General features: G+C 44.3%; 1 protein-coding gene across 1 annotated transcript in view; it reads right to left on the bottom strand.

The window, feature by feature from the left end:
* Positions 1-27,862, bottom strand: part of TMEM132D (transmembrane protein 132D) — a 602,566-nt gene that overhangs the window by 373,717 nt on the left and 200,987 nt on the right. The gene's annotated exons all lie outside the window — the stretch shown is intronic.

Here is a 27,862-nt window from a genome sequence, read left to right as displayed (position 1 = left end):
TGTCTTTACCTATTCATGAGTACTTGCATATTCAACTTGCATCTACAGCTCTCAAAAGATTTAGAGATTGCTTGCTGAGTTGTTCATGGCATGAGTTCAGCATTTAATTTTACCAATCAACATATAACATACTTCTCAAGGCTGGAATCACTACTGCCCAAGTGTATTGCACCAGATAATGATGCCCAGCCCCCAGTGAATATGCTGACTGGGGTGGAGTGGGGGAGTCTAACAGATGAGCAGTTGTTTCTGCTTGATTCTGTGAAATATTGATTGCTATGGGGGAAAACAGATAAACACATGGCAGAAAGAACAGAATAATCACCCACAAATCCCTGGCTTTTAAACTAAAATCACTGCAAAGGAACAGTGAAGTGTGTTTTAAGGAGTTTTAATTCTGCCCTTTTGACCCAGAAGTAGCAGAAATAAGAACTGTGATGTTTATGCACTTGAAAAGCATTGGTTTTCCACTTAACAGACCAGAGTGCTTTGCAAAAGGTGTGCCAGAATGCTGACTTTCTTGCAGGGAGTGGGTGGTGATGCCCAGCCAAGAAGACTAAAGCCTTTCTGCAAACCCATCTTCAAGCCATCCAGATGCAAACTACGTTCCGTCTGCAAAGATGGAGCACAAACATGTTGATGATGGATGAAGGTTCAGATGTCACCAGAAAGAAAAACCCTATGAGTCAGGACAGCTCTTAGAGATCCAAAGCTCCAATCAGACAAATGACTGATATCGTTAATAAGACACCAGTCTGTTCACTGGATGGAAATGGCAATTGATTTTCTTTCTAAAACCTGTAAAGAGTCTCCTTTATATGTACTTTGTTTCTGAAAAAAATGCTAAGTTTACAGGTAAGAACAAAATTGTATGCCTATTGAAAACCAGGTGACCTCTGTTAATGGATAAACCCAGAATATCAAAGTCCATGTATTAAGCTCCGAGCTCCCGTCTTTCTCCCTCTTCTTTATATTACCCTCATTGCTTCACATACCTCAAATCCCAAACAACACTACTCCTATTTTGGCTGCTAGAGCAGTGGTTCTCAAAGTCCAGGTGTACCCAAACCACCTAGTGGGCTTGTGGAATCACAGATTCCTGGACCTAACTACCATATTTTCCAACAATGTAGGTCTGCATTATTTCATTTCTAATAAGTTTCCAGGTGATGCTGATGGAGTTGGTTTGGGGACCACCTTTTGAGAGCTGGATTTGCCCCACCCCCACCCCCTACCTACTGGAGGCATGGGTGGCCTCCCAAGAGAGATGATGGCCTCTTACAAAGTTATAGGGAAATGGACACTGGTGCAGTACTTGAGGCAATCAGTTAAGGTCATGGAAGGTCATAGAAGGTCTTGGAGGACTCAGCCCCATGACTTAACCTTCTGATCACACCAGAGAGGGGCTGGAGCTCCTGGGATTGCTCAAGTCAAGACTCTACCAGTTGATATTGTCATCTATGCTCTGATCCCACACTATGCTGGAGGGAGAGCCAGTGCATTCTGCATCAAGATCAAGGGTTAAGACCTCTCCCCTTTAATCTGATTTCCCACCCGCTAGATCTCTGCATGCTGTTCTAGAAGTATCGTTAACAAGACCTACACACCTGCTATCTCTCCTATTTCTGTGATTTTTTTTCCTCATCAGGCAATATACAACTGTTTGGTATATGTCTCAGTTGTCCAGCTGCCATTGTTTTATAAACAACTAGATCTTTAATCCATTTGGAGTTTATTTTGTGTACAGGGTAAGACAGTAGTCCCATTTCATCCTTTCTCATGTAGCACTTCCCAGCACTATACGTTAATTATAAGTTAAAGGCAACATCAAAATATACGTCAGAGAAAATATTTTTAGAGCAGACATGATTAATATGGCATTAAATTCTACCCTTCTTGAGATTTGATGGTTTTGAATTTCCAAATCTAAATTTTAGATGCATCCAAACACTCATATCGAACAAAGGATGAACAATGAAAATAACAACAAGAAATACTCAGGTATTCAAGAAATGCAGCCAACAATATTAATAAATACTATCCTCCAGAGCCTGAGAAAAAATGAAAGGGACACAAACGTGAACAAGAAAAAGCCTGGAAGTCATCATCTGCTGAACTCTGGAGCTCTTTCGCAAGTAAGTCCCATAACATAAGGTAAAACCTGGCAAATACTGCAAGAGTTATAAATTCTGAAAAGAAATATAGAGATCATATTCAGTTGAGAAGGCCAGAGAAAATGTCTTAAATCAGAAAAAGACATTCCAAGGCTTTGGTGGGCATAGTTCTTTTCTCAGCGTCCACAAGAGGACAGTTGTCCGAACACTCTCAACTCATCCAGATAAACCTGAGCAACTTTTTCATTAGACAAGTTAGTATAAAATTGCTTAGATTGATTATTATGAAAAGAGAAATAAATTAATGTATTTAACCACCTCTTCACGGACATAATAAACCAAAAGAACGCCTAAAATAAAACGAAAAACTAGAAAGTGATGTTCCTTTTGTTAGGAGCCAGAAGCATTTGTAAGAGGCAGCAGAAAAAGCTAACAGGCTCTACTTCTCTGCTATTTTGTTAATCTGCCTATTATTGTAATTATATTTCTATCTCTCCAAACCAGCTGATATTTTTGTGATCAAAGATTATGTGCTAAGTCAATATTTCTCAAAGCTTTGGTTAAACTGGAGATTCTGATTCTGTGGTCTGGGGTGGGACCTGAAATTTTATATTTCTAACCAGCTCCCAGGTGATGCAATTCAAACTTTAAGCAGCATGGTTTTATCTCATATTATTTTTCTTTTTTAATTCCAGGAGTGTAAAAGAATAATTGGTACATAATGCACCCAAAATTGAATAAGCCCTAGTTTAATGGGAATATGTGAGCACCATACTCTTGAATTACTTAAAATTCTTCATTGCAAACAGCAGAAACCAACTCTGGTTAATTTCAAAAAGACAGAACCAACTGCAAAGACACCAGAAGTCCATAGGATTGATGAGAGGTGAGGTGTAGGGCCTGGGGATGGGTGGGGTACTGGAGGCAAGTGTGAAGGGGTCTTAGAGTTAGAATGCTATGGTCAGAACACTATCACTCAGAGGGCAGGGAATCTTCCTACCACTTCACCATGTTTCTTGGTGCCTGCTTCATATTCACCTTCCACCGAAAGACACATGGTTGGACTGGTTCGGGTCGAGTGCCTGCCCCACACGGGAAATCAGCAAGATTTGATGTCATCTCCCTAGACTGTGTCCAATCCATGAAAGATAATTCTAACTATGGAATCTTGGATGCTTTTAGAGAAGGGAAATCAATGCAAGACAGCTGACCTAGAGGGCACCCACCCTCTTAATTGCAGAGAAATTAAGGGAGGTGAGCAGATTATTAGTGCATGCCCTGACTCGGTGCTTTTAAATGAGTCTGCATTGACCATCTTTAAAATCTTATCATCACTCAAAGAGTTTGAGGGAGCTATATAGAAAAATATGAACCAGACTCCTTGAAGTTAGAGTTTAGCAATCAATAGGTTTCTGATTTGGGGCAGGTTCTTTCACCTCTCTGAGTCTGAATGAATGAGGACAACCATTTGGGCTTTAAAACTTGCTGATGAAGCCCACTGATAGACGAGTAGATCAACAGAATCTGGTCTATTCCTACAGTTCCTACTCAGTCTTAAAAAGGAAGGAAATTCTGACATATGCTCTAACATGGATGAACCCTGAAAACGTTACATGAGTGAAATCAGCCAGACACAAAAGGACATTGTATGAATCCACTTCTATGAGGTCCCTAGAGTTGTTGCAGTCCCAGAGAAGAAGGTGGCGGTAAGTGCTTACCAGGGACAGAGCTTCGCTTTTGCAAGGTGAAAAAGTTCTAGAGATGATGGTGGTGATGGCTGCATGGCAGTGTCAAAGTACTAATGCCACTGAACTGCACACTTAAAAATGGGTTGAATAATAAATTTTATGTTATATAAATCTTAACACAATAAAGAAAATCTTGTTGAATTAATCAGGATGTGTGTGTGATGTGGCAGTGCTCAAAGTGGGATAGGTATCATCTTATTTCTGTGTTCAATTTTTCACAACAGAGTCTGAGGCTATTCATGGCAAATGTTTCTGTGCCTCCTTGGTATTAAATCACCCATGTATTCTCTGAGCCGTGCCCATCAGCAGATCTCATGGTGAAAATACAAACAGGAGCAAGACATTGTCATTATCTCAAGAACACACTCTTGAGTGGGGTTTCATCCCTCAAGTCCCAGCCAACACAGGAGTTTCAGCTATAGTTTATGAGGACCCTAGTTCAATCTTCCCCATTGGGAACCAGATCAGGTGAGAGGGTCAGGGAGGCAGGACATTATCATCCAGAACTGACACAGGTGATGCCCTTTTTCCTACCTCAAGCTTTGCAACATGCTTCAATAGCTATTCCCCCAATATGTTAATGGATCTGTTCTTCTTACAATACCAAGTCTTCACTCCTTCTTTCTTCTTTATCACCCAGCTGAGCCAAACACTGAGACAACTCACAACATCTGAGTTTCCTTTTCTCGAAGTCTGGCTGTTTCCTGGAGGGTGGGGGCCCAGTTAAGGTGAAGCTACCACCCAGCCAATGAGATGGGAGCAAATAGTCCTTATCATTGCAGTCCATTGAGCCAAATTCACTAAAAACCTCAAATTCCTAAATAAGTGGGTTCTAGTCCTTGGGTGACAAGCAGGTAAGTAATTACTGAGGTTAACACAAAAAAACTATTAGGAGATTGCTGTGTTCATCCATAAGTGAATTACAAGTGTGTTCCTAGGATGCATTAGGAAGTAAACAGCACATAATCGGAGGAATTTTACAGGGCAATTAGGTTAAGTACTGACGAAAGTGCATTAGTCTGACACCGCACCAATGTTCTGATAACAGATCGACTGAGGCACTGGTCCAATTTTTTTCCCCAGGGAGTAGCTTGAGTTCACCTAGATCCAGGAAGAACTACCATATTCATTAATCCCCAACCTCACAGTCTCAGATGCGCCACAGGAGAAAAAAAAAACAAAAAACAAAAAAACAAAACAAAACAAAACAGTGGGAGAATTCAAATCATGATTGCTTAAAATGTATTAGAAGATTCCTGTTTCTGTCTCATGTCGACCATGTATCAGACACTGTCCAAAGATCTTTACACGTGCTTTATATAATCCTTGTCAGCCAGACGGTATTTATTAGGAAATGGAGGCATGGAGAGGAAAACAAACATGCACGAGCAGGATCACAGAGATATTGTATTTCCAGGGTATTTCGCATTAGCAACACCCACCATGCAATGGTGGACAAAGGACAGCATAAGTAAGCTAAGCATATCCATTTGCAAAAGGAAAGCTTCAGGACAAGGGCAGGCTGTGGTCCATGACTACAGTAGAGAAAGTCAGCACCAAAGCTCTCAGGTCCTATTGGATAGCAGTGAACTTGTGCACGAATGACAGAAATGCAGCAAGAGTGGCTTAACCAAAGAGGCATTTATTTTCCCCACATAACAGAATGTCTAGAATCAAGCTATTTCCCACATAGTTTCAACAGCCCAGCGATTTCCAGACCAGAATGAGTCATCCCAGCTGTAAACGGGTGGGTGAAAGGGTGGAAAGGGTGGATGAACGCTTTGTCATGAATGGCCTGGATTAACCGGAGTTCCGTGGCAGAGGAAGATAATGGAATGGCGGATGACCAACAGGGTCACATACAATCTCCCTGCTCCCTCTTATTGAAACAATTCTTGTCCACAAGATTTGATTCCAGTCACATCTCTATAATACCTTGATTGTTGTGAACTACAGGACAGAATTCTGCTAGGAAGGAGCAGAATTTAACCAAACATCTACAGGGTTCAGGGGGATAGAGGAAAGGAGCAAACTGATTGGTAGGGGCTATGAAAACTAGGAAAAAGGGGCACATGTCCCATGGACACATGGCAGCAGCACTCAGTGCGAGGAAGTCAAGGCCACACAAGCCCAGTCACCCTGTGTCTCCTGGGATTGCCAAGGATAATAGAAATGTGGACTTTACGTGACATATCTTGTAAAAGGTTGGTGTTGTCTGATTTGTTAACGTACAAGGCAAACCAACCCATCCTTGATCTGAGAATCTTCCATTTCTAACAGCTGACTCAATCAATACAACAACATGGGGTTTGCACCTTGTACTTTTGTTCTCTTGCAATCAAAATCACGTCTGAGTAAATGTCTGTGGATCTAAGGAAATAACTACTTCTCCCAATGTTGCCTAAAGGCTTAGCATACAACAATGTAATGACGGCCATGAGGTTGGACACCACCGCTGCCATCACATGGCATGAACTCAGAAAACAGACGTGTGGATTTTGTCTGTGAAGGAATCACTGAACAATTTCACTTCAAGATGGATCTGGGGGTCCACAGTAACCCCAACATCATAAGTCATATCTGCAGATATCTGACCTGTTGGGATCAGGAGGTGAGATTTAGGTGAAAGTTTGCAAAAGAGGCTCACAGTTCCTTACCACAAATAATGCTTCATTTGGCCCACAAATAGTTTAATTTGCAATTACACTTAAATTAGAAAAACTTTCCTTATAAATCCATGTATGTGAGCTTTTTTATTTAAAAAAAAAAAGAGCTCTGAGAACACAGTACTGGCACCCCAATCTCCATCCAGCCCCAGGACATTGCTATCTCCCTTCTGACATTCCTAGCACCTGCCTAGCCCTGGAAGGCATGGAAGTTTGCAGTAAGTCCACTAAGCAAAATTAACACCACTAAAACTGAAGAAACAAACAAGAAATTACATGACTAAGGCCACCCTTCCTCCACTCCTGTGTTTGGCAGGCAGATGCTCAAAAAGAGCCAAAACTTTAATTTCAGAACAACTGTGAGAGGTGCCAAAATGTGAGAGCGCCCATGTGCTGGGACTCACTCACTGAAGGAAGTGAGAGCTGCAGAAGTCAAAGCGGCTGGTCCACATGCGCAGCAACCTTACAATTCTGTCTTTGGCTGACCCAACACCCAGGGGAGAGCGGAGGGAGCCGGAGGAGGCATGGAGATCACCCAGAGATGGACTCAATGGTAAGGGGCCTTTGGGCTTCCTTTCCTTTGAGGGGGGCAGGAGATACACTTCTGTTTGCCTATGAGAGAGGTGAGGGTCATAGAATTATGTGTGCTATGGTTTTGTTACCACTTGAGAGTGAGCCTGTACATGGAGGTGGAGGACAACGTGATGGAGGATGCTGGCTTCTGTTGTTCGCACACGCATCATTTACTTACTTGTGTTCCCTTCCTTTACCTCCCTCAAAATCAGGGCTGGAAGCCAGGCATTTTGCAGACTCCTTGCCTCCGGAATTCCAGAGGCAATCTACATGTTGGCGACCCAATGCACTTGTGTGGTACCTGGAAAGGAGGTGGAGGATGGTGGCCATTCCTCTCACGGCGGGGACACGTCCACCACGTGGTGGGTGTGGGTTTGTGGTGGTGTTTGCATCCCCTGCATGGAGCCTTCTCAGGGATGCTGAGGAACTACAGCATCAGCATTCTTGTCTTGGGCAGCAAAAACACAGCTTTTGCACCCTCTGGGCCCCAGCTATGGATGCACAGCTGACAACCTGTCAGCAGTTTTGTGAGCAGCTCATTCCCTCCATTAAATACCTTTCTGCTCAAAATCCTAGAGCAGTTCTGTGTGCCTGACCACAGATGGAGCAGCTCGGGTGCGAACAGAATAGGCCTGAGCGAGCAGAGCCACAGGGACTCGGAGAAGGATAACAGTCCTGATGGACATGGATCCCCTACGCCAGGCCCAACACGGCGACCTAGGGAAGGACTGTGGCAGCCAGGCTGTGCCTGTTCATAAGGAACAGGAGCAGCGCGCAGGGGTGGAACTAGGATACCAGGCGGAAAGGGCCTTCATACACACCTGCAATGCAGAGTCACAGAGCTCCTTACAAACACTCACAAGCACTCCCTAACGGAGGGCAGGAGGAGCCCCAAAAGCCACACGTGTAGTGCTAAACTTGCAGGTGTGCACTAGCGGAGGGACACGGAGCCAGGGTGCCAGCCATTCAGGCACCCCGCAAACTTCCATTATCAAGGATGACGCAGAAAAGGAAGAATGGGTAAGATAAACAGAATCTAGGAAAAGAGATGCTAGCCGCCAGACACAGGTGAGCGAGGCTCATCGACGGCAGGCCTTCCTCCACCCCTTCAGTCGAGTCGTGGGAACCGACTTCAAGTCTGCCTCATCTCCCTGAACCCCATACCTCTGTCATTGGTGTCGGAAGCAGACCAGTGACTTTTCAGTTCTCAGATCTGATCCTTCGCCTCCCTCCAAGCGCTAAAGCCCTGGGGAAGTCACGTTACCTCCCAGCGGGTGAATGTCCCGAGCTACAACAAGGGGGAATCTGCACCTACTTTGTAGTGCTGTTATGAGGACCACAGACAATGCTGGGGACATGCCTCACACCAGGCCCGCAAGTGGCAGAGTTTAAATTAGATAAAACAATGCAAAATGCCACGCACGTGAAATATTACACAGACATAACAGTCTTTCTCCACTGAGCTTTTTATTCCTCTGAGTTTTTTAAGACCATATGTCATTTGTTAGTGTCTGGACCTATAACTATGAGGTTGTTTTTTCATAAAAATAGCTATAAATATTTCTAAATGAAGCAGAAAATGAAATAAAATCATAATCAAGCCTAAAGTATTAAAGCTTTTTTTTTTAAGATTTTATTTATTTATTCATGAGAGGCACATACAGGAAGGAGGAGAAGCAGAGAAGGTTCTCTACAGGGAGCCTAACGTGGGACTTGATCCCGGGACTCCAGGATCATGCCCTGAGCTAAAGGCAGATGCTCATCCACTGAGCTACCCAGGCGTCCCTAGAGTATTAAAGCTTTAAGTGTTGTAACAGTACTGGAAGCAATCTGAACCCCCAGGAAATGCACCTGAGGTGTTTGCTCATTCAACAGATCACTGTTTATCCATTTTGTAACAGTTGGTGTTCTATCTCATGGTTTGGCAAATCTTTTCTGTAAACGCCAGTCAGTACTTTTGGCTTTGCTGGCTATATAGTCTCTCTTGCAGATACACAATTATATTCAAGCTAAACTCAGGAACTAAGGGAGAAGCTGCACAGGGAGAATCAAATTTCCTATATTTTTTTTAGCTTCAGTGATAACTGGAGTCAACATACTTTTGGTGTGTATGTTTAAAATATACACACATGTATACACATACATGTGCTAGAACAGAATATATCCATGACTCCACTGAGATTCCCCCATGAACACAGCCTCCTTATAAGGGACGAGGTTCCCTGCACCATGATACTCATAACGTCAGCAGAGACTAAGTGTGTGTCCGGGAACGTCCTTGCCAACCCAGGACTTATTGCCTAATTAAATATGGAGACACTTCCAATTTCCCTATGTTTAGCTAATTTTCCAGAGTATTCCTATTCCTTAGGCATTCATTTGTCTTGGGTTATCCACCCTTCGTCCCCCCCCCCCATTTGATTTTTTTTAACGTCAGCCAAATTGCGTTCATTTAAACTCAATTAACTTTTAAAAGGAAAGGTATCACCTTAATCCCATTTGCTGATCTAAATTCCCTTCGTGTTCCCATTACAAATTCCTGTTTTCAGTGTTTTAAATATGAGGATCATCTGACATTTGGTTTAAAGGTTTCAATCAGTAGTGTTAATGGAACTCGTTAAACAACCTTCTTTGACTCAAACTGAGTTTCAGTAATCATTTCCTTCTTAAACACCAGGGGGAATTTTTTTCTTAAAGGACATTTCATTTTTCAATTGAGTGCACCTGCCCTAAAGGAAAAGGATGTTTAAAATACAAAAACCAGAATTCCTCTCCAGATAGGCACCTAGAATCAGTTGTATTGGATTGCAGGACTCTCAAATGGCCTCAAACTACACAATACTGAGTCAGCAATATTTCTAGTCTATATAAATTTATTTCTGGTTTTGTTCACAAGCCTGTTCTTCCTATTAGAGCCATCTGTCAAGTCTCTGGGGGCATCTTTGACTCTGTCTATTTTTTCAAAGTCACAACCAATACACCAGCAGATGCTGGCAACTCGACCTTTGGGGCTCACCTGGCACCCAGCCACCTGTCACCACCTCCCCTGCTACCACCCTGGACAAGCCACCATCTCCTCTGGCCCAGATGCTGTTGGGATAGCACGCTTCCCACTCCTGCTCCCACTCTCCCATTTCCAATCTGTTCTCCACAACAGAAGCCAAGGACAGCCTCCTGAAGTGTGTCAGGCCAAGCCACTGCCCAGATCCAAGTCAACCACGGCTTTCCATATAGCTCATGGTGAAGGCCAAAGTCCCCCACTGTGGTCTGTCTGGTCCCTCATGTTCCTGGCCATCCCTACTTCTCTAAACACCTGTCTTCCAGTTGCTCCTCTCACTTCAGCCCACCTGCCACCTTGCTCTCTGGAAGGCACCAAGCACACTCCATTCTCAAGGCCTTGTCACCACTTCTTCCTCTGTCCAAAGCGCTCTGACCCCACCTGTCCTCTTCCTGACAGCTCTGTGCATCACAGGGGCCCTCCCTGCCAAGCAACGAGACACAGCCACCTCTCTTATGTCCCCCTACCCTCCTCTGCTGTTATGTTCTCTCCAGAGTGCTTAGCACTGCCGTGGCATGTATCCACATGTTTTTCCCCTCTGCCCCACCTAGAATGCATGTTTCATGAAGTCCCTGGGTCTGTTTATTCACTATTATAGCCTTATTGGCCAAAACTGTGTGCTTGGCACAATGTCCATGATAACAAATGTCTGATGCACACTGATGTTTGCCCTCTGCTTTAGCATCCTAATAATGTACGCCAATGCAGAGGGCATGCTGACCGTGCTGGCTCTGTTCTGAGTGTTTAAAATATTAACACATTAAATCTTTCAACTATGTGAAGTAGGTTCTATTATTATTATTCCATTTTGCCAACAAAGAGTCTGAGGCAGAGAGAGGCACAATAATTTCCCAAGGACACCCAGCTGCTTAGCAGAGGCAAGCTTTGACACCAGGTGGTCTGGTCCAGAGCCCCTGTGTGTAACCATCCCCCATGGCCACTTCCACTAAGTTCTGTTACTTAATTTATTAAATAATTAATATATTTTGTCTATGCTCTGGTCCATTCTCTACCCAGAACCCACTGGACTTTTTTGGAAAAGTAGATTGTGCGCTTAAATGTTGCCCTCAAAGGCAACTCCTCCTTTTCTCAGAAAGAGATTCATCTGGCCCATGGGCCAACTCTCTCTTCTTAGACACACACACACACACACACACACACACACACACACAATCCAGTGAAGGTGGAAATATTTGGAAGAAGAAGGGAATGATGGGCTAACCCATGGTCTGTGGGAGAGAGATCTTCATGCCCAGAGGAGCGGGGGAAGGTAAAGAAAGAGCTGAGAAGGCGTATTCTTGGGGGGAGGAGCAAGATGGCGGAAGAGTAGGGTCTCCAAATCACCTGTCTCCACCAAACTACCTAGAAAACCTTCAAATTATCCTGAAAATCTATGAATTCGGCCTGAGATTTAAAGAGAGACCAGCTGGAATGCGACAGTGAGAAGAGTTCGCGCATCTATCAAGGTAGGAAGACGGGGAAAAAGAAGTAAAGGAACAAAGGCCTCCAAGGGGGAGGGGCCCGCGAGGAGCCGGGCTGAGGCCGGGGCGAGTGTCCCCAGGACAGGAGAGCCCCGTCCCGGAGACGCAGGAGCTGCACCGACCTTCCCGGGCGGAAAGGGGCTCGCGGGGAGTTGGAGCAGGACCCAGGAGGGCGAGGATGCCCTCGGGCTCCCGGGGACAGTAACAGCAACTGCGCGCCCAGGAGAGTGCGCCGAGCTCCCTAAGGGCTGCAGCGCGCACGGGGGGACCCGGCGGGACCCGGAGCAGCTGAAGGGGCTCGGGCGGCGGCTCCGCGGAGGGGGCTGCGCGGCCCCGGGAGCAGCTCGGAGGGGCTCGGGCAGAGGAAGAGGCTCCGTGCGGAGGGGGCTGCGCGGTTCCAGGAGCAGCTCGGAGGGGCTCCGGCGGCGGCTCCGCGGAGGGGGCTGCGGGGCGGGAGCGCGAATCCACCAGCGCAGGCTCCGGAGCACAGGGCGCCGGGACACAGCCCAGGATCCCGCCTCCCCCGGGACAGGCAGAGGCCGGGAGGGCCCAGGACAGCAAGGACGCTCCTGCCCCAGCTGAGCAGATCAGCGGCCCCGCCCGGAGCCTCCAGGCCCTGCAGACGGAGTTCCTGCCGGAGCTGAATCCAGGTTTCCAGAGCTGCCCCGCCACTGGGGCTGTTCCTCCTGCGGCCTCACGGAGTAAACAACCCCCACCGAGCCCTGCACCAGGCAGGGGCAGAGCAGCTCCCCCAACTGCTAACACCTGAAAATCAGCACAACAGGCCCCTCCCCCAGAACACCAGCTAGACGGACAACTTCCAGGAGAAGCCAAGGGACTTAAAGTACACAGAATCAGAAGATACTCCCCGGTGGTTCTTTTTTGGTTTGTTTGTTTTTGTTTTTGTTTTTGTTTTGTTTTGCTTTTTGATTTGTTTCCTTCCCCCACCCCCTTTTTTTTCTCCTTTCTTTTTCTTTCTCTTTTTCTTCTTTTTTTTTTTTTTTGTTTTTTCTTTTTTCGTTTTTTTTTTTTTCTTTTTTTTCTTTTTCTTCCCTTTTTTTTTTCTCTTTCTCTTTTCTTTCCTTCTTTCTCTCCTCTCTTTTTCTCTTTTTCCCAATACAACTTGCTTTTGGCCACTCTGCACTGAGCAAAATGACTAGAAGGAAAACCTCACCTCAAAAGAAAGAATCAGAAACAGTCCTCTCTCCCACAGAGTTACAAAATCTGGATTACAATTCAATGTCAGAAAGCCAATTCAGAAGCACTATTATACAGCTACTGGTGGCTCTAGAAAAAAGTATAAAGGACTCAAGAGACTTCATGACTGCAGAATTTAGAGCTAATCAGGCCGAAATTAAAAATCAATTGAATGAGATGCAATCCAAACTAGAAGTCCTAACGACGAGGGTTAACGAGGTGGAAGAACGAGTGAGTGACCTAGAAGACAAGTTGATAGCAAAGAGGGAAACTGAGGAAAAAAGAGACAAACAATTAAAAGACCATGAAGATAGATTAAGGGAAATAAACGACAGCCTGAGGAAGAAAAACCTACGTTTAATTGGGGTTCCCGAGGGCGCCGAAAGGGACAGAGGGCCAGAATATGTATTTGAACAAATTCTAGCTGAAAACTTTCCTAATCTGGGAAGGGAAACAGGCATTCAGATCCAGGAAATAGAGAGATCCCCCCCTAAAATCAATAAAAACCGTTCAACACCTCGACATTTAATTGTGAAGCTTGCAAATTCCAAAGATAAGGAGAAGATCCTTAAAGCAGCAAGAGACAAGAAATCCCTGACTTTTATGGGGAGGAGTATTAGGGTAACAGCAGACCTCTCCACAGAGACCTGGCAGGCCAGAAAGGGCTGGCAGGATATATTCAGGGTCCTAAAGGAGAAGAACATGCAACCAAGAATACTTTATCCAGCAAGGCTCTCATTCAAAATGGAAGGAGAGATAAAGAGCTTCCAAGACAGGCAGCAACTAAAAGAATATGTGACCTCCAAACCAGCTCTGCAAGAAATTTTAAGGGGGCCTCTTAAAATTCCCCTTTAAGAAGAAGTTCAGTGGAACAGTCCACAAAAACAAAGACTGAATAGATATCATGATGACACTAAACTCATATCTCTCAATAGTAACTCTGAATGTGAACGGGCTTAATGACCCCATCAAAAGGCGCAGGGTTTCAGACTGGATAAAAAAGCAGGACCCATCTATTTGCTGTCTACAAGAGACTCATTTTAGACAGAAGGACACCTACAGCCTGAAAATAAAAGGTTGGAGAACCATTTACCATTCGAATGGTCCTCAAAAGAAAGCAGGGGTAGCCATCCTTATATCAGATAAACTAAAATTTACCCCAAAGACTGTAGTGAGAGATGAAGAGGGACACTATATCATACTTAAAGGATCTATTCAACAAGAGGACTTAACAATCCTCAATATATATGCTCCGAATGTGGGAGCTGCCAAATATATAAATCAATTATTAACCAAAGTGAAGAAATACTTAGATAATAATACACTTATACTTGGTGACTTCAATCTAGCTCTTTCTATACTTGATAGGTCTTCTAAGCACAACATCTCCAAAGAAACGAGAGCTTTAAATGATACACTGGACCAGATGGATTTCACAGATATCTACAGAACTTTACATCCAAACTCAACTGAATACACATTCTTCTCAAGCGCACATGGAACTTTCTCCAGAATAGACCACATATTGGGTCACAAATCGGGTCTGAACCGATACCAAAAGATTGGGATTGTCCCCTGCATATTCTCGGACCATAATGCCTTGAAATTAGAACTAAATCACAACAAGAAGTTTGGAAGGACCTCAAACACATGGAGGTTAAGGACCATCCTGCTAAAAGATAAAAGGGTCAACCAGGAAATTAAGGAAGAATTAAAAAGATTCATGGAAACTAATGAGAATGAAGATACAACCGTTCAAAATCTTTGGGATGCAGCAAAAGCAGTCCTAAGGGGGAAATACATCGCAATACAAGCATCCATTCAAAAACTGGAAAGAACTCAAATACAAAAGCTAACCTTACACATAAAGGAGCTAGAGAAAAAACAGCAAATAGATCCTACACCCAAGAGAAGAAGGGAGATAATAAAGATTCGAGCAGAACTCAACGAAATCGAGACCAGAAGAACTGTGGAACAGATCAACAGAACCAGGAGTTGGTTCTTTGAAAGAATTAATAAGATAGATAAACCATTAGCCAGCCTTATTAAAAAGAAGAGAGAGAAGACTCAAATTAATAAAATCATGAATGAGAAAGGAGAGATCACTACCAACACCAAGGAAATACAAATGATTTTAAAAACATATTATGAACAGCTCTACGCCAATAAATTAGGCAATCTAGAAGAAATGGACGCATTCCTGGAAAGCCACAAACTACCAAAACTGGAACAGGAAGAAATAGAAAACCTGAACAGGCCAATAACCAGGGAGGAAATTGAAGCAGTCATCAAAAACCTCCCAAGACACAAGAGTCCAGGGCCAGATGGCTTCCCAGGAGAATTTTATCAAACGTTTAAAGAAGAAATCATACCTATTCTCCTAAAGCTGTTTGGAAAGATAGAAAGAGATGGAGTACTTCCAAATTCGTTCTATGAAGCCAGCATCACCTTAATTCCAAAGCCAGACAAAGACCCCGCCAAAAAGGAGAATTACAGACCAATATCCCTGATGAACATGGATGCAAAAATTCTCAACAAGATACTGGCCAATAGGATCCAACAGTACATTAAGAAAATTATTCACCATGACCAAGTAGGATTTATCCCTGGGACACAAGGCTGGTTCAACACCCGTAAAACAATCAATGTGATTCATCATATCAGCAAGAGAAAAACCAAGAACCATATGATCCTCTCATTGGATGCAGAGAAAGCATTTGACAAAATACAGCATCCATTCCTGATCAAAACTCTTCAAAGTGTAGGGATAGAGGGAACATTCCTCGACATCTTAAAAGCCATCTATGAAAAGCCCACAGCAAATATCATTCTCAATGGGGAAGCACTGGGAGCCTTTCCCCTAAGATCAGGAACAAGACAGGGATGTCCACTCTCACCACTGCTATTCAACATAGTACTGGAAGTCCTAGCCTCAGCAATCAGACAACAAAAAGACATTAAAGGCATTCAAATTGGCAAAGAAGAAGTCAAACTCTCTCTCTTCGCCGATGACATGATACTCTACATAGAAAACCCAAAAGTCTCCACCCCAAGATTGCTAGAACTCATACAGCAATTCGGTAGCGTGGCAGGATACAAAATCAATGCCCAGAAGTCAGTGGCATTTCTATACACTAACAATGAGACAGAAGAAAGAGAAATTAAGGAGTCAATCCCATTTACAATTGCACCCAAAAGCATAAGATACCTAGGAATAAACCTCACCAAAGATGTAAAGGATCTATACCCTCAAAACTATAGAACACTTCTGAAAGAAATTGAGGAAGACACAAAGAGATGGAAAAATATTCCATGCTCATGGATTGGCAGAATTAATATTGTGAAAATGTCAATGTTACCCAGGGCAATATACACGTTTAATGCAATCCCTATCAAAATACCATGGACTTTCTTCAGAGAGTTAGAACAAATTATTTTAAGATTTGTGTGGAATCAGAAAAGACCCCGAATAGCCAGGGGAATTTTAAAAAAGAAAACCATATCTGGGGGCATCACAATGCCAGATTTCAGGTTGTACTACAAAGCTGTGGTCATCAAGACAGTGTGGTACTGGCACAAAAACAGACACATAGATCAGTGGAACAGAATAGAGAATCCAGAAGTGGACCCTGAACTTTATGGGCAACTAATATTCGATAAAGGAGGAAAGACTATCCATTGGAAGAAAGACAGTCTCTTCAATAAATGGTGCTGGGAAAATTGGACATCCACATGCAGAAGAATGAAACTAGACCACTCCCTTTCACCATACACAAAGATAAACTCAAAATGGATGAAAGATCTAAATGTGAGACAAGATTCCATCAAAATCCTAGAGAAGAACACAGGCAACACCCTTTTTGAACTCGGCCATAGTAACTTCTTGCAAGATACATCCACAAAGGCAAAAGAAACAAAAGCAAAAATGAACTATTGGGACTTCATCAAGATAAGAAGCTTTTGCACAGCAAAGGATACAGTCAACAAAACTCAAAGACAACCTACAGAATGGGAGAAGATATTTGCAAATGACATATCAGATAAAGGGCTAGTTTCCAAGATCTATAAAGAACTTATTAAACTCAATACCAAAGAAACAAACAATCCAATCATGAAATGGGCAAAAGACATGAACAGAAATCTCACAGAGGAAGACATAGACATGGCCAACATGCACATGAGAAAATGCTCTGCATCACTTGCCATCAGGGAAATACAAATCAAAACTACAATGAGATACCACCTCACACCAGTGAGAATGGGGAAAATTAACAAGGCAGGAAACAACAAATGTTGGAGAGGATGCGGAGAAAAGGGAACCCTCCTACACTGTTGGTGGGAATGTGAACTGGTGCAGCCACTCTGGAAAACTGTGTGGAGGTTCCTCAAACAGTTAAAAATATACCTGCCCTACGACCCAGCAATTGCACTGTTGGGGATTTACCCCAAAGATACAAATGCAATGAAACGCCGGGACACCTGCACCCCGATGTTTCTAGCAGCAATGGCCACGATAGCCAAACTGTGGAAGGAGCCTCGGTGTCCAACGAAAAATGAATGGATAAAGAAGATGTGGTTTATGTATACAATGGAATATTACTCAGCTATTAGAAATGACAAATACCCACCATTTGCTTCAACATGGATGGAACTGGAGGGTATTATGCTGAGTGAAGTAAGTCAGTCGGAGAAGGACAAACATTATATGTTCTCATTCATTTGGGGAATATAAATAATAGTGAAAGGGAAAACAAGGGAAGGGAGAAGAAATGTGTGGGAAATATCAGAAAGGGAGACAGAACGTAAAGACTGCTAACTCTGGGAAACGAACTAGGGGTGGTAGAAGGGGAGGAGGGCGGGGGGTGGGAGTGAATGGGTGACGGGCACTGGGTGTTATTCTGTATGTTAGTAAATTGAACACCAATAAAAAAAAAAAAAAAAAAAAAAAAAAAAAAAAGAGCTGAGAAGCCAAGGCTCTGTCTCCAGGATCAATACACTCACATGAGTGTGGTCTCCCCAGCGAGGAGCACCTCACAGTTCCAGGCTGACATTATCCTTACCGTTCGCACAGATTGCTCCAACCCACAGACCAGCAAAGCAATTACTGTGTCTCTGACAGTGCGAGATCCGCAACACTTTAGAAATAGGTGTCAAATGCAAGGTGTTTCAAAGAAAGCCCCACACAGTTGTTGCCTTATTTAAAGACAGGATTTATTACCTTCAACACAATTAGATACTTTACACCCACAGGAATTCTGTATCCCTCCCTCCCCACTCCGGCCTATGAGGCTGCATTTAAAAACACCCACTCAGAGGGGGTACCTGAAGTCTCAATTTCGAGTGTTTAAAGATGATTGCTGTTGTTGCAAATTACATAAATAACTCCCAACTTTCAACAATTTAACTTGGAGAACTCTTCAAATACAGGTTGAAAGTATATAATTCACGGTAGCAGTGAACACTCCATGGCTATTATAACCTTATCAAAGTACACTAGTTTTCCAAATGTGTTTCCTGGAACACTGGTTTCTAATGGAATTTTAATCAGTGTTAAGTTGAAAACAAAAAAGCTCCATGGTCTATTAATTTTGAGAAACACCAGGTTGAATAAAGCTCAGTGAGTTTCCGGTCTGCATGACTTGGCAACAAGGATTCTTGGTCCAGGTCATTGTGAAGCTCCAGGAGGAAGACGGGAGGCAGCGCTCTCCAAATGCACCTAATGATGACCGCATCCAGGCTGCATACGCTCCCCCCCAAACGACTAGGTTACCGACGCCCAGTAGTTTCAGGAAACCCTGACCAGGGAAGGAACAGTGTTTGCTCTTCACAGTATGCATCATGACTTGCCTAGCTCCCAGAGGGCAACTACGAGAGAGGGCAGAGGATTCTGTGGGAGGCAGGAAGGAACATGCACAGAGACAGTCTGTTCAGCCCCCCAGGTGTCACTGGAGGTCTTCCCATCATGGACAAAGTCATCCTCAGGCAGAGAGGCTTGTCCAGTCATACCTGGATTTTTCCTTTGCTTGACAAACATAGTGAGCACCTACCACATGCCAGGAATTTTACCAGACTTTGGGGATCCAGCGGGAAACAAGAGGTTCAGAGTCCCCAGCTCTGTGTGACCCACTGTCCAACCAGGGAAACAGCAGACAAACACATGAAAATCCGGACAAGGCACCTACAGGTGGATAGTGCTGCTCGGTAAAAACCAGAGGATGTTCAGTGTGACAGCCACATCTGCATCCCTCCTCTCATCTGCTAGTGATCTTTGTCACATACTTGCTGTTGGTTTTAGAATGAAGCCAAAATTCCTCACCACAGACACATCCCATGCTGTCTTATTCCTACACACTTCTGTTCTTATCAGTCTTCTCTCACACACAGGCATATACTCTGTCTCTCTCTCCCTCCAGCTCTTTCTCTGCTCCGGCCAAACCTACTTTATTCCCAAATCCTCTGCCCTCCCCACAGGCCCCCACCGTAGTGCCTTGCACCTGCTGTCCCCTCTGTCTGGCAAACCCCTCCCTTTCCTCTCCCCCTAAATGGCCTTCTACTTATCTTTCAGTTCTTGTCTAAAGCCTCTCTGCCACTGGGAGCCTTCCCTGTCTGGGTCCACCTTCTCTCTACCCTGGCTCTCAATTCAAAGACAATTTCCTTAATTTCCCTCAGTTTATTGATGCCTCTTCCAGGGGTTCTGTCTCCCACATTCTTATACACCCTTCCTATTGTTTCTTTTGTGCTGCTACAGCTCACCTAGGCTTAATCCCTACAGCTAATGCATGAGGAAGAAAAGCAATACAATCCAGATCATCCTTGGATAGCCCCAGGTGACCTATAAGCTCAGGACACATGGCTTGTATGCAAACCCACAACACTCTGTGGTCCCTCAATATGCCCATTATAGGGAGGCAGACTGGTATTTTTTGTGGTGCACTAGATGACACAGCTTGGCTCGTGTTTAGGATCCATTTTGTATAAAAATATGAGCACATAAAAAAAATATGAGCACATAGAGTTGAATTTGTGAAGTTAAATATTCATTTGGAAAACTACAATATATTCTTGAAGAATGAGATTTGTTTCTGTTATCTTTGGATTTACACAGCAATTGCAAAGGAGCTTTGCACATAGCAGGTAGTTGATACAGATTTGCTGGGTGGCTGGCTAAGTCGTTTTTAAAAAGTGGCATATTTGGATACACACCAAGTGCAGGAAAAGCTGTTGCATGTGGTCCCTGTATGCAGATTTTCCAGATGTCCCAGCTGGCCCCGGAACTCTGGTTTGCTCCTGTCGCCTAGATGTAGTTGTGGGTGCTGTCTTTTTTCAATGTAAACGTGCTCCAGCTTGGTACTCAGACTATATGTGGCATGTCTGTGTTTGAGGAAAAACAGACAGATGGAAACAGTGGGACCAAGTGGTTTAAGATTGGAGTTCAGGGCAACTAGAAACAGAGAACAGAAAGGAAAAGGAAAGACCCCATTGCCAAGATTCAGAAGACATCCTGAAATCAAATTGGGTAACAAGGAAAGTGAGGACTCCAGAGGCCATACATTCCTTGCACAGGTTGGACAGAGGGGTCAGAGCTTGGCCCGGGTGACACGGAAAGAAGGTCTCCTGGAACATGTCCTAGGACGAAGACCCGAGCTGCTGAAGCAATGCCCACAGAGATGCGGCGGTTGGGAGACCCCGAAAGCACTTCAGATCCAGCATTGCAGTGATCACAGCAGGGCACAGTAGTAACGGGGGCTCCAGACCACTGGTGACATGCTGAGCACTCGGTAAATCCCCACAGAATTATTCTTAATCCTCACAATGACTCAGGCAGGGGATTGTAATTATTGTTTCATTGTTTCCATTTTGCAGACGTGAATATGAGGGCTCTGGTGTGCTGACTCAGTTGCCCAAAGCCACCCAGGTAGAAGGTATGACCTCAGACCCTGCTTCCCTTGGGACAACTGCAAATTTCTTACTTCTTAAGTGCTCTGCACAAAAGCTGTGCACCATCTCGAGACCTCCAATCAGGCCAGTCTCATAACAAGAGCAGAAAGCAGCAAAATGCAACTGAAAGAGGAAAGCTTCATTTGATCAAGAGAAAGGGCAGAAAGGATCCCGAGATGCTCAGCCTGCAAACCTCCCAGACAATGGAAGAGACGGACACAGGCATGACTTTGGAAACACCCTGCACCCCAAAGAACAAATGTCTTAGGTGAGTGGCAGGGGCAAGTTCTGGACGTGCACCCTGGGAAAGCATAAAAATCCTCAATAGAGCACAAAGATGCTTGCATGATGGATGATCTCCACTGATGCGTCTGACAAACTCTTAGCCAGAGAAAGATCATTTGGAGACAAAATGAGACATCAAGATTCTGCAAAGTCTCACCTCTCAGGCAAATGAAATCTTCCCTGAGGAGCTGCCAGACTGCTCATGTCATTTTGATTGACAAGCAGAGGGATGCAAAGTGGATGAGCCCCTGGCATCATGGGTTGGGGGATGGGGAGCCCTTGCTAATGGGTTGTAAAGATGACTAACTCTTAAACCCTGGAAAATCCAGTAGATGTCCAAACTTAGCATACCAGAACTCTAAAATTTAAGATTATTAACTCCCTATTGCAGGAATAAACATGGGCGAAGGGAAATGCATGAAGATGTTCGCTACAGCATTGCTTACAGCAGCAGAGCCCAACTCGCATCCTCAGCACTCTGAGAAGTGACTGCAGATAGCCTGGTGCTTACTCGTGACAGACTATTAATGGGGGCTGAAAACTGTAATTAGGAATTAATTTTGCACACTGAGAAATGGTGGCACAAACAGAAAAGGCCAGACCTGAGCCATGTCTGTATGTAATTATGAGGAGGTGACAGTCCACCCACGGTGGCCAAGGACTGAAAGAAAGAGGACACAGAATAGTTCGTTTAATCGGAGTGGTGAGATGGGAGACTCTATTTTGTTCTTCCTTAATGCTTTTCAGGAAGGAGAAGGAGGAGAAAAAGGAAGAGGAGGGGAAGAAGGAGAAGGGAGAGGAGAAGAGGAAGAAGAAAAGAGGAATATTATGTTTACCTCTAATGATATTGATCCTCAGTTCAAAACTCACTAATGCTCCTGTTTTCCCCTCTTCCTGTGGATTGGATCTCATCTTGGAAGGTCAGCCTTGGAGACCCACTAGGATGAGACACTCACCCCTGTTTCCCATTACGTCCTGCATCCACGCTGGCAGTGACGCATTTCCCCCTCAGGGAGCCTAAGGCTGTCAGACAAGGCTCCCACTCTCTGGGAAGTCACCACACCTGCTTTCTTCCCCATTCCTGGCTATGGAAACTCATGAAACCATCCAAGATGTTCTTGAGACTTTCTTACATGATCCCACCCTCCTGTCAATGCCATCCTATAGACCTGCCTTGTCAACAGCAAGCATCCCTATCCTGTCCCTACCTTCATTGACGTAGGTACGTTCCTTCACACACCCTGTCGTTCTCCACGTTCTGATGGTCCCCTGCCCCTGAGTAGACTGCAAACCCCACAGCCACAACTGATCCACCCTGAATCCCACACAGGGGAAGCAGGAGCCTGGTTATGATACAAGTTTCCTGAACCTAATGCTACTGAAATTTTCATTTTAGCAGAGCAGTCACCTCCCCTCCAAACTGAAACAACAGGGTCCAGCTCACCAGCACATCACCGATAAAGCAAAACTGTGTGCCATCAGGCAAGTGTCTTCCCCACAGGTTTTGGCTGAGTTGTCCCTTGTATTTTTTCTCCAAAGTTCTGTGGCACTTCTGTGTTATGGAGCAACCATCTATGGGTATTCTGGAACCAGGCCAACCCAAAGTTTTCAGAAGTCTTGATCAAGTTTCCAACTATTATAAAAAGCTTCTACCTATTTAAGTGGAAGAAACAACTTAAACTCAATGACCTGAGCATTGTCCAAATCAGGTGCATGTTGGAGCCTGGCAAGAGAGACCTGATCTGTGAATCAGCCTGCCAGAAACCTGTGGCCAATGCCACACAGCAGGAAAACTCACAGTCGCCTCATACGTCCTTCGTCTGAGAAAAAACAGGACTTCGCAGCAAACCGTGCCTGAGGGCCCAGTGAACGCAGAATCCCTCGCTTGTATTCCTTCATATGCATCAATCCCCTCTGAAGTCCAGGGAGCAGGATTAACCGCCTGAGCCTTCCCCAACTGGATTCGTTTTGCCAGCTCTTTGGGAGTCTCAGTATATCCGAATGATATTGGGGACCTGGCAGTAGGGTGATGGATGGGACGGGAGCCGCCGCAAGCCCGCCTGTACGCGGCTGTCAGGGCCCATCCCGCCCGCCATCCATCTCCCGCTCGCCCGTCTGGCCCGACAGCCTTCCTTCATATCGTCTCATTTTCTTATTGCCCGGGAACCACTAATGTGTGCCTCACAGGGAACTCAGAAGCAATAGAAAACAAAAACACTGTGGCTTTGGAGGCTTTTGCCCCTAAAACTTAAAAATACTCAGCCAAAAGTAGGTAAGCCATTAACTTTTGAGACATGAGCTCCCCTCTAAGCTAAAAGAATATTAAAAAAAAAAGAAAAAGAAAAGAAGAAGGCAACCTTCTCCACTAGAATCTGTCTCTGCTGCAGAAGGAGCAGTGGGCCCTTGCTGAATTATTCCAATTCTCAAAACATTCTATGCAGCCCATGCGCACAGCCATGGGCCACCTCCCTACTCCCTGCAGCTGCCAGGACCTGCCCGTCTCCGGGCCAGGCACCCTGTGTCCCACGCTCAGAGCCTGGTGAGCAGCAGGTATAGAGGGAACCATGCAGAGTGCCACCACGATCTATAACTTTTGTGGGTTTTTTTTTTTAAGATTTTATGTATTTATTTGACAGAGAGAGAGCACAAGCAGGGGGAGCTACAGAGGGAGAAGGAGAAGCAGTCTCCCCAGTGAGCAGTGAGCCCGACGTGGGATTCTATCCCAGGACCCTGGGATCATGACCTGATGATGCAAAGGCAGATGCTTCATTGACTGAGCCCCCCAGGCACCCTACATTTTACAACTTCTTTTTTTTTTTTTTTTTTTTTTTAAATTTCATTTATGATAGTCACAGAGAGAGAGAGAGAGAGGCAGAGACACAGGCAGAGGGAGAAGCAGGCTCCATGCACCGGGAGCCCGACGTGGGATTCGATCCCGGGTCTCCAGGATCGCGCCCTGGGCCAAAGGCAGGCGCCAAACCGCTGCGCCACCCAGGGATCCCCATTTTACAACTTCTAAATATACCCAAGAATCTGCATGACTTTCTTTCCATTGAAATCCTGGGAACAATTCTGGTGCTTTTTACATCTTTTAGACTATCCTAAAATGATTTGAGTGATCACTTTGTGTCTAAATGAAAATGTCAGTGACAAAGAGCACAGGATCTTGACATGTCATGGTTTGAATACTTTATTCAAAAAGTTAGGTCAAGGTATTTTGTTTTCTAGGAAAAGCTGTATCATTTTTGCCTTCTTAGTATTTTCTGGGATCCCACATTAAGAGTTTTTAAAAAACGTTTTGCCTTTTAAAAGATTTGTGTTATGGTTTCATGAACACCCAGGAGATTATGAAAATAAACAATTGTAAATCATTCTTATCTGCTTTGCTGTTTATTCCCCTTAGGGGACAAAAGCCACATGGGAAGGGAGAGATTATCTCCCCCTGGGTCTCCTTTGTTTTGGAAGTTTGCCCACGTGTGTCCCTGTGTGTGTGTGCCCGAGGTGTTTTATTAACTGGTCTTATTCCATCATCTTGATTTCAGAGCAGAAGAGACCCTGCATGGAACAGCTCCAATAAATGAGATTCAAGTAGAATACAGAGTTGCCTAAATTCCTTGGTTCTTCTGTATCCCTGTTTGTAAAGCCCATGAAGTTACAAATTGTTCTAGAGGAAAATGCATCATTTGACTTTAAGGATTATTTCTCTTCCAATAACTTTTGGAGGATAAAAGGTGCATAAGGGTAAACCCCAAGACAATGAAGGGAACATCCAGATTCACTGTTCAATGGCTGCCAAAGTCAACTCCAACCTCTACCCACAAAATGGGACACATCGTTGGTAGAGGTAAGAAGGGCATTGTTCTGGGCTCAGCGCAGCTACTTGAATGATTCTATTCATGAATGAAGGTGAAGCAAAGACCACAACTGGAATCCAAAAGATTGGGATCGTCCCCTGCATATTCTCAGACCATAATGCCTTGAAATTAGAACTAAATCACAACAAGAAGTTTGGAAGGACCTCAAACACGTGGAGGTTAAGGACCATCCTGCTAAAAGATGAAAGGGTCAACCAGGAAATTAAGGAAGAATTAAAAAGATTCATGGAAACTAATGAGAATGAAGATACAACCGTTCAAAATCTTTGGGATGCAGCAAAAGCAGTCCTGAGGGGGAAATACATCGCAATACAAGCATCCATTCAAAAACTGGAAAGAACTCAAATACAAAAGCTAACCTTACACATAAAGGAGCTAGAGAAAAAACAGCAAATAGATCCCACACCCAGCAGAAGAAGAGAGTTAATTAAGATTCGAGACCAGAAGAACTGTGGAACAGATCAACAAAACCAACTCCTGGTTTCAAAGAAAGAATTGAAAGAATTAATAAGATAGATAAACCATTAGCCAGCCTTATTAAAAAGAAGAGAGAGAAGACTCAAATTAATAAAATCATGAATGAGAAAGGAGAGATCACTACCAACACCAAGGAAAGACCACAACTGGAATTTTAAAATTTTATTTCCTTTTTCATTTCTTTAAGTTTTATTTATTATTCATGAGAGACACAGAGACACAGGTAGAGGGAGAAGCAGGCTGTGGGGAGCCTTATGTGGGGAGCCTGATGTGGGACTCTATCCTAAGACCCCAGGCTCATGATCTGAGCCTAAGGCAGGCGCTTAATGGCTGAGCCACCCAGGAGTCCCTTTATTTCCTTTTTCACTATCAAAAATTCAGCAAACAATATTTTTTCTGGATCTCCTAAGGCATATGGAAAGTGGAACTATCACAATCTCTGAGCCAAGTGGATACTGCTGGTATCTCTTTCAGAGTGCCTTCTCAGCTCTGGCAGGGAATTTATCAACTGCACAGGTGTGATGTGTGTGAACAGGATTCCCACGGAAGCCAAATGTGATAAGCAGTCCTGCAATGATGCATCCACAAGGTAATTAGCACTGAAAGTGTCCACAGAACTTCCTCTTTGGGGATGGTAAGTGTGAAAGCACATTTAGATGAAGCAGAGATTCGTGTCGCACTACGAAGCCAAGAGTTCCAAATGGCAAAAACAAGACCCAGGGGGTTGGTGTGTGGAAGGGATGATATCTTTCTAATCTTTGAGTTAGTGTAGCATGAGGTCCACTACAAATGGATTTAGGTTTGGGTCAGCAGTTTCTCATTCTGGGCGAAATAATCATTATAGAAGGTACTACAAGTCAGGAATCACTTCTTTACATCCATAAGGTTTCAATATGCATTCACAGAATGACCTCTTCCCTCAAGGGGATTCCCACTGCTATTTTTTTGAGGTTCTGTTCATTCTCTGTCCGGTACCCTCTCTCTCTGCCCAGCTCACAGTCCCAAGGCCCGGAGTGTGGACACCACTTCTGCATTTGCACATCAGCCACCCCCTTTCCCAAAGACCATATAGTCAGCAACAGGCAACAGCTTCAAAAATGTCAATCAATCCACACTGCCAGCCTGCTCAAGACCCTCCAGGGCTTCCCTGCTGACTTATGTCCTCACTCCCAAAGACAGTTTACATGGCTCTGGGACAAGCACTACCAGAACTTGTTCACTGGGAGGAAACTCCCTTATTCTAGGTGAATTTTTTCTCCTTTTTTTGGACAATCAAAAACTATGTGCAGATGGAGGATAACTGTGTATCAGAGTTATAATACTAATTTGCATTTATAAAGTACCTATAATAAAGAAAACTGCTATGTATCAGATATAAAACTACTATGTATCAAATGCTCTAAAATGGACACAATTTAGGATGCTACCACACTTACTTCTCAGCATGAAATAGAAATAACAGAGGTATACACATGGACACACATGCACACCAAATTTCCAAAGCAAAGGAAATAAGGCAGTTATAAGGCACGATCTTTCAAATGAATCTCCTATTTCCTTCTTCACTTACTTCAGGGGCCAGCATCCTTTTTCTGTAAAGTGGCAGAGAATAAATATCTTAGGCTCTGTGGGTCATGCACTTCCCCTATAACTATGCAGCTGAGCTGTCCGCATGAAAGCAGCCATGGACAGACCCTAACAGAGCATATCTGTGTCCCAATAAGAATTTATTTCTGTAAATGACACCTGCAGCTCACATTTGCCATGCCTGCTCTCCTGCTGACCTCACTTCCTATAACGTAGCACCTCCCCACGACACCTTATGTTCCCACAAGTGACTCCTTGACGCTGTTTGTCACCTCCTTTGACCACATTATTCCAAGCAGCTGCCAGCACAGCCATCCCAGCCCTTTCTGGCGAGCTCCCATGGTGCAGAAGGAGCTATGGGAAGTCAACAGGGTTGATTTCTGCCAGCCTCTAGGTCTGTCCCCACCAGCCATGACCTCCTGTGCAGCCCCCGACCGCACTGTGGCATACAGAACAACAGCCAGGTGCTTATTAGGAAATCCAGCTCTAGTCCAACACTCTGGAGCACTCACTGTTTCCGCACGCAACACACTTTCACTCACTCATTCATTTGATCATACATTCTTCCTCAGCTCAACTAGAAAAGTAAGTTCCATGAGACCAGTCGCTTTTTTCAACATCCAGAGCCAGATCAACACCTGGCCCATGAAAGGCTCTCAAAAAATAATGAATGAATGAGTGAATGAATGAATGAATGAATGCACCCTGCAAGCAGAGGAAGGTTGGCATCCGAGGGACCATGAGATGCTAAGAAAGCATCTATACAACCTTTATAACTAAGCCAGATGGTGTCCTGCAGATCCTGTGATTTCCAGGGAAGCCTCTGAGAGCCCCACCAGGACCCTGTGTACCCAGTTATGTTC

Source organism: Canis lupus, chromosome 26, assembly GCF_003254725.2.
Source record: "Canis lupus dingo isolate Sandy chromosome 26, ASM325472v2, whole genome shotgun sequence".
Lineage (NCBI taxonomy): Eukaryota > Metazoa > Chordata > Mammalia > Carnivora > Canidae > Canis > Canis lupus.
This window is presented reverse-complemented; position numbering and strand designations above follow the sequence as displayed.